Source organism: Tupaia chinensis, unplaced genomic scaffold (assembly GCF_000334495.1).
Source record: "Tupaia chinensis unplaced genomic scaffold, TupChi_1.0 Scaffold000527_1, whole genome shotgun sequence".
Lineage (NCBI taxonomy): Eukaryota > Metazoa > Chordata > Mammalia > Scandentia > Tupaiidae > Tupaia > Tupaia belangeri.
In genome coordinates this window covers 6,235,719-6,243,017 of record NW_006160040.1, presented here as the reverse complement: position 1 = coordinate 6,243,017, position 7,299 = coordinate 6,235,719, and the positions used below count along the sequence as shown (strand labels likewise).

Genomic DNA, 7,299 nt, shown 5'->3' with positions numbered 1-7,299 from the left:
AGAGTGAGTTTTGTTCCCCATTGAATGAAATATGGTCACACCGCAACCTCTTCTCCATTTTTCCATTCTGTTGGGATTTTGGGCACACGAGTACACACACCTGGTGTGCCTTTCAAGCCACAGAACTTGGGATTTGAATTACAGGGTTGGAATCTGCTCCTTTAACCAAGAGGCCATGGGGCCAGCTTTGTATCTTTTTGAAGTTTCTTTCAGTTTTGTGAGATTATATTAAGGAACAATAAAATGGACAATCAACTCAGGTGCCCTTATATTAAGATTCCCAATGGCATTTGGAACTGTCAGTAGCAAATGAGGAAACAGGGTCAAAAATAATACTTGTCATTTGGGGCCAGCAGGTAGCATGATGGACCCAGCCTGACTCTGTGATTTGAATCTCGGAACCAGTGGCTTGAAAAACATGCCGAGGTGGGGGTGCAAGTAGGTAGTGAGGTGGTTAAAGAACTGGATTCCCACACGGTCAACCACAGTTCAAATCCCAGACTTTGTAACTTGCTCTCTCACTTTCTCTCTCTCCTCTCTCTCTCTCTCTGGTGTCCTATAGCAAATAAAATGAAATAAGTAAGCAGTGGGGCCAGTAGGTGGTGGTGTGGTTAAGGGCACTGGACTCCCACATGGCCGACTATGGTTTGAGTCCTGGACCTGGCAGCTTGCTTTCTCACTCCCTCCCCCCATTCTGTCTCTCTTGGATCAAATTAAAGTAAATAAATAAATAAAGTCAAATAAAATAATTATTTTTTAAAAATTTAAATAAGTAATTCTAAAAACAAAGAAAGAAAGAAAAAGAAAGGAAGAAAGAAAAACAAGCTGGGTGTGTGTGCACGCATGTCCAAAATCCCAAGGGGATGTTGCAACATGGCTGGCCACACTAGGGGGTTGGATTTCTCGTTTTCCCTCTTTCTCTCTCTTTGTACCTCTCTGTCGAGTACATGCACTCTATGGCAAAAACTAAAACAACAACAAAACTTGGCATTTATCAGGCACTTAACCTCTAGGGCTATTCTTTGTGAACACAGCACCCTTGTGGAGGAAGTTAGTTATCATCACCATATAGATGAGCACGGCAAAATCAGAGCAAAATGCCACAAGTGAAGCTCATCTCTATGAGCAAGAGAATTTTATAAGCATACATTTTATAAACTTGAAGCTTAAACCTTTGGAACACACCTATTTATCATATTTAAGAGGGCAAATTTGCAAACATGCCTAAATCTCAGCATAACCTCAGCATCCCATGTGCCTCAATATGAAACCAGCTTCTTACTAGATGATAGAACATGACTGTGCTAGTAATATTATGGGGTTACTGCTCTCTTTCTGGCACCAAAGTCACTTTGGTTAAGGTGCAGGTTTTGGTTAAGGTCTGAAGAAAAATACTTCATAATGTGGACACCAGTAAAATGCACTCTTTTTCTGCTGTGCTAATAATCAAAAGATTAATGGTGATAAATCTCAACGAGGGGTCAACAGATGATGTGGAGGTTAAAGTGCTGGACTCCCACATGCCAACCACCATTCGAGTCCTGGATCTGGTGGCTTGAAACTCACGCCAGGCATGTGTATGTGTGTGTGCCCAAAATCCCAGGAGGAGAAGGGATTGTGGTGTGGCCATCTCCACTGGGGAGTGAATGGTTTCTCATTTTTTCATTCTTTGTCTCTATGTCTCCAGTGAGCACACGTGGCCTATACCAAAAATCTCTCTTTAAAAAATAAAACAGGGACCAGCAGATGGTGTAATGGTTACATCACTGAACTCCCACATGGCTGACCATAGTTCAAGTCTCAGACTTGGCAGCTTGAAACTCACGCTGGGCATGTGTGCATGCATGCCCAAAATCCTAAGAGGAGAATGCAGAAGGGATTGCTGCATGGCCATCTCCCTGGGGGCGGGGGGGGGGAGCATGATTTCTCACCTTCTGTCTCTGGAGAGCGCACGTACCCTATAGCAAAAATCTCTCTCTAAAAAAAAACCTCAGCTAACCTTACTGCCAGCTGTGGGACTGTAGTTCAGCTACTATTTATTAAGCGCTCCTGGCACATGATACTCTTATATATTCATGAATGTGGAAATAAATGTAAAAGCTGGTGATGCAATTTAATTACATTGCGTAATGATTAATGAGGCTGTGGTTTTTCCACAAAGATGTTCCCTGTCCTACTTTGCTTAATAATACAGGATACCAATAGTTAAGGATGAGAGCACCCAATATTAGACAAAATATCCAACAGTAAAAAAAAAAACAAAAAACAGGAAAACAACTTGGGACCAGCAGATGACGTAGCAGTTACGTCACTGGACTCGCACATTGCCAACCACAGTTCAAGTTCTGGAACCTGGTGGCTCAAAAATCATGCCGGGCACGTGTGCATGTGTGCCCAAGATCCCAGAAGGAGAATGGAGAAGGAACTGTGGCGTAGCCATCTACCATAGGGATGATTCCTCACTTCTCCTTTCACTGTGTCTGTCTCTCTCTCCGGTGAGCACACACACCCTAAGACAAAAAAAAAAAAGGAACAAAAACAAAAAACAAAATTTTGGAGCCAGCAGTGGTATAGTGGTTTAGTTGCGGGATTTTCTTTCTTCCTTCCTTTCTCTCTTTCTTTCTTTCTTTCTTTCTTTCTTTCTTTCTTTCTTTCTTTCTTTCTTTCTTTCTTTCTTTCTTTCTTTCTTCTTTCTTTCTTCCTTCCTTCCTTCCTTCCTTCCTTCCTTCCTTTCTTTCTTTTTCTTAAGTAAAGAAAAGGGTGGAATTTAATTTTATTTACAGGACCTTGCAAGGTATGAAATTCCACATAGAAATAAGAAACTCGTTTGGAGGACAAGCTTCATACAGTATGTACAGTTTGGCACTGTTCAAGTATAGTTTCGTTGTAAAAAGTGCTACAATAACAACCACTTTTAAAAAGAGTTCTTGGTAGAGAAACAGTAAGACAAACTGATACCAAACACAGCACAGACAAAGCCCTCTGGCCTCAGCTGTACAGTCTAGAAGTTAAAGGCCCCAGGAGTCCCATCCCGCACTTGGAAGGTGTAGCTGTCAGAGGTAGTTTTGGGCACAACATTCTGATCTTCCTCTTCCTCTACAGAGAAATACTTCTCAATCAAGTTTAATGAAGACTTGTACACAGACTCATTTTCATGGTTTTGTAGAGCTTCAATTTTTATCCAGGCCTCCATATTCTTCGATTATTATACTAAGTTTCTCAGTTTCTCCTAGCTTTTCAGCAGCCTGAAAAATATTTGAAATGGCATCCAAAATAACCAGAATAATTTTGGTATCTTTCGCAGGTAAGAGGTTCATCAGCGGTTCTATGATGCCACAGTGGACGAGGTATACAATCTGCTCCACTGTTCTGTCGCTTGTGTAGTTGGTCACAGCCCACACAGCCTCCTTCCGCGTCTTAAAGTCAGCCTTGGAGAGCATGCCGACGAGGAACAGGACTAACCTGTGATTCACAACCTGCTGGATCTGGTCCTGCCGACCGGCGGTGATGTTGGACATGGTCCACGTAGCTTCCTTCTGAATATTTGTTTTGGAGTTGGTCAGAAGGCTGGGGAAGACGGCGAGTGCTCCAGCATCTATCACAACCTGGGTCTGTTCATCTGTCCCAGTGACAATATTACCTATGGCTCTTAGGGCAGGGGTCACAATGGGCAATTCGGTAGCTCCTAGAAGCTTCACAAGTTAGGGCACAACTCCTGCTTTCACAACTATTTCAATCCATTCATTTGGACCATTGGTAAGGTAGGAAATGGCCCAGCAGGTATCTGCTAATACTTCAGGATCATCGTGATGCAGAAGACGAACTAAAGTAGGAAGAATCTGCTCAACATAATCTAGCGGGGTGCGGGATTCTTGTTGTGGCAGAGGTTTGAAAGTGTCCAGGTAAGATTATGTAAGTGACCTCATGCTAATGATGACATGTCAGGAACTGCAAGGAGAGCCAACAAGGGGTCAACTGCTCCATACTTGATAACCAGGTCCCAGAAAACTGAACCATCCCCTGCGATGTTCCCTAGAGCCCGCACAGCTTGTTCACTGCTGTGCGTGTGGGGAGAGGCCAACAGAGAAATGACCGCTGGGATAGCGCCTCCGTCCACCACAGCCTTGGTCTGTTCTGACGTCCCAGAAGCAATGCTAGTGAGTGCCCGTGCAGATTCAAACTGGGTGGGACTATAATCATTTCTGTCCAAGAAGGACACAAATTTTGGAATCAATCCAGCCTGGATGATGTGCTCTCCAAGGCTGACTTTAAGATGCAGAAGGAGGCTGTGTGGGCTGTGACCAGCTACACAGGGGGTGGAACAGTGGAGCAGATTGTATACCTCGTCCACTGTGGCATCACAGACAACATCATCATCCCTAGAAAGCAGCTTCCTAGCAGCTTGAGTAGCCTGGAGCTGGCTTTCCAACTTGTTGCCATTAATGCCTTTGACTATGTCATCAACAGACCAATTTACAGTGCCTTGGTTGTTGAGGTTTTCCTGCAGTGGAGAAGTAGCATCATTGGGAAATGAGCTTACACTTCTCCTTTTCAGCATCTGGTCATCCTTCTTAGCTTTCCTCAGCTCCACATTCACTGCTATTCTTTGCCGCCTCATTTCTGTACTATCTTTTCCCTTGTTCTTGAATCTGTTAGGACGGGCAGCTGGTGAATTTGCATTCTCATTGGTGGACATGGTTGTGAGACGAAGGGAGAAAGCTGCACAGACAGCTCAGACTCCCACAAGAGGCGGCGCGGGGCTCACAGGCTGGGGATCCGCTGCCCTCCGTCACTGGATTTTCACGTGCATGGCCACGGTTCAAGTTCCAGACCCAGTGACTTGAAACGAACACTGGGTGCATGTGTGTGCATGCCTGAAATTCGAGGAGGAGAATGCAGGAGAAGGGATTGCAGCATGGCCATCCTCCTAAGGGGTGATTTTTCACTTTCTGTCTCTCTCTTTGTCCAATGAAGGCATAAGGCATGTACTCTATAGCAAAATCTCTCTCAAAAAAAAAAAAAAGAAAAAGAAAAAAAGAAAAAAAGAACCCAACAACTCAGAGCTGGCTCCTGGACTTGGTGGCTTGCTTTCTCACTTTCCCTTTCTTTCCCTCTCTGTCTTTCTCTGGTCAAATTTAAAAAATAATAATACTAACAAGCAACAAATAAATAAATAATTTTATAAACTCGATTAAATAGTTGTCATTGAATCTTCAGCTTACTGTGGTTTACCTTATTTAGTGTTTAAAATGACATCTTTTGGGTCTCATAGGTGGCGTGATGGTTAAGGTGGCTGAACTCCTACATGACTGACTGCAGTTCGAGTCCTGGACCTGGCAGCTTGTTTTCTCACTTTCCTTCCCTCTCTCTGTCTCTCTCTGGTCAACTTCTAAAACATAAATAAAATAAAATAGGGGCTGGAAGGTGTGAGGTAGTTAAGGGTGCTGGACTCCCACATGGCCAACCGTGGTTCAAGTCCTGGATGTGGCAGCTCTCTTTCTCACTCTGTCTCTCTGGTCAAATTTAAGTAAATAAGTAAATAAAATTAAATAAAATAAGTCTTAAAAAATAAAATAAAATAAAATAGGGACCAGCAGTTGGCGTAATGGCTATGTCGCTGAACTCCCATGTAGACAACCGTAGTTCTAGTCCCGGACCCTGTGGCTTAAACTCACGCCATGCGTGTGTGTGTGCATGTCCAAGATCCCGAGAGGAGAATGGAGAAGGGATTGTAGCATGGCTATCACCCCTGGGGGGTGATTTCTCGCTTTCTGTCTCTGTCTCTCTGTCTTCCTGGCAAGTGCTGGCACCCTATAGCAAAAACCTCTCAATAAATAAATAAATAAAATAAAATAATGACAATGTATAAAATTAAATAAAGTAATTATTTTTAAAAAATCTCTCTCTCTCTCTTGTTTTTAGTTTTTGCTTTAGAGTCTACGTACTCACCAGAGAAATGTGTTCCAGAGGGGTGGCCATGTCACAATCCCTTCTCCTCCAATCTCCTCTTGGGATCTTGGGTACTCATACACATACACATCCAGCATGACTTTCCGTAGGGCGGGCACCACCATGCCCCATCCAGCATGATTTTCAAGCCTCTGGGTCTGAGACCTGAACTGTGCAACTGACTGTGTGGGATCCAGCAACTTAAATATGATTTGTACAATAATAATAATAAAGCTAATCTTTATTGAATACTAATATGCTAGATGCTTATATGTAACTGCTTTACACATTAGCTCATTTAGACTTAAAACAACCCTAGGAAGAAGACACTATTATTTCAATTTTACAGGCAAAGAAACTGAGGCATGGATATACTGAGGTCACTTCCCCCCAAGGTCACATTGTTTCTAGAGCAGACCTGAGTAGACCACGGTGTTCCTAACCATCATGTAACAGGGCCTCTCACCCATAGAGTTATTTTTCTTTTTTGTTCTTTTTAAAAAAAATTATTTTATTTAACTTTGTTCATTCATTTATTTATTTCGATTTGACTAAGAGAGATAGAGTGAGAAAAAGAAAGAGAGAGAGAAAGTCGCCAGGCCTGGGACTTGAACTGCAGTCGGCCATGTGGGAGCATGGAGCTATTTTTCTATGTATGGAATAGATTCATGAGGAGGAGTCACTAGTCTAAGGAGTCCAAGCCACATAGTGATTAGCCTCTGAGTTTGGACTAATCACCAAGAATGTGGAAGGATGAAGCTGAGAAAATTCCCATGGGAGAACCAATCAGATTTGCTATTATAGATGTATTTAAAAAAGAAGATAAGAGAGATTAGGGAGATAAGGATGATGTCTGTGTTTATATTATTTCATTCCAGAAATGTATGTTGATTGCCTGCTATGTCCCAGGAACTGTGTAAGGGCGCTGTGTTAGGTTAAGAAACAGTGAACCAAATAGACAAAACCCCTGCACTTACGGAGGGGAGTAGACACCAGACTACATATGCACAGATCATGTCTAGAAGGAAACATAAACTGGCAACTGGTTGTTCAGGAGGACAAGATGGAAGCAGGGACAAGACTAGAAAGGAAACCTGGTGGCATGGAGGTTAAGGTGCTGGATCCCATATGACCAACTGTTCTGTTGGAGTCTAGGACCCGGTTGCTTGAGAATCACACCAGGTGCGTGTGCGTGCATGTCCAGCGCCCTTAACCACCATGCCACCTGCCGGCCCAGGAGAAAGGCTTTTCACTTTATGCCCTTTTATGGCATTTCCAGATTTATGAGTTTAATTCTTTTTTTTTTTTTTTTTTTTTTTTTTTGGGGGGGGATTTTTGCCCAAGGGTGCA

The 7,299-nt window shown here is 43.0% G+C and overlaps 1 pseudogene; it reads right to left on the bottom strand.

Annotated features, from left to right (window-relative positions):
* Positions 1-3,001: 3,001 nt before the first annotated feature.
* Positions 3,002-4,719, bottom strand: LOC102484663 (importin subunit alpha-1-like; annotated as a pseudogene).
* Positions 4,720-7,299: the final 2,580 nt, after the last annotated feature.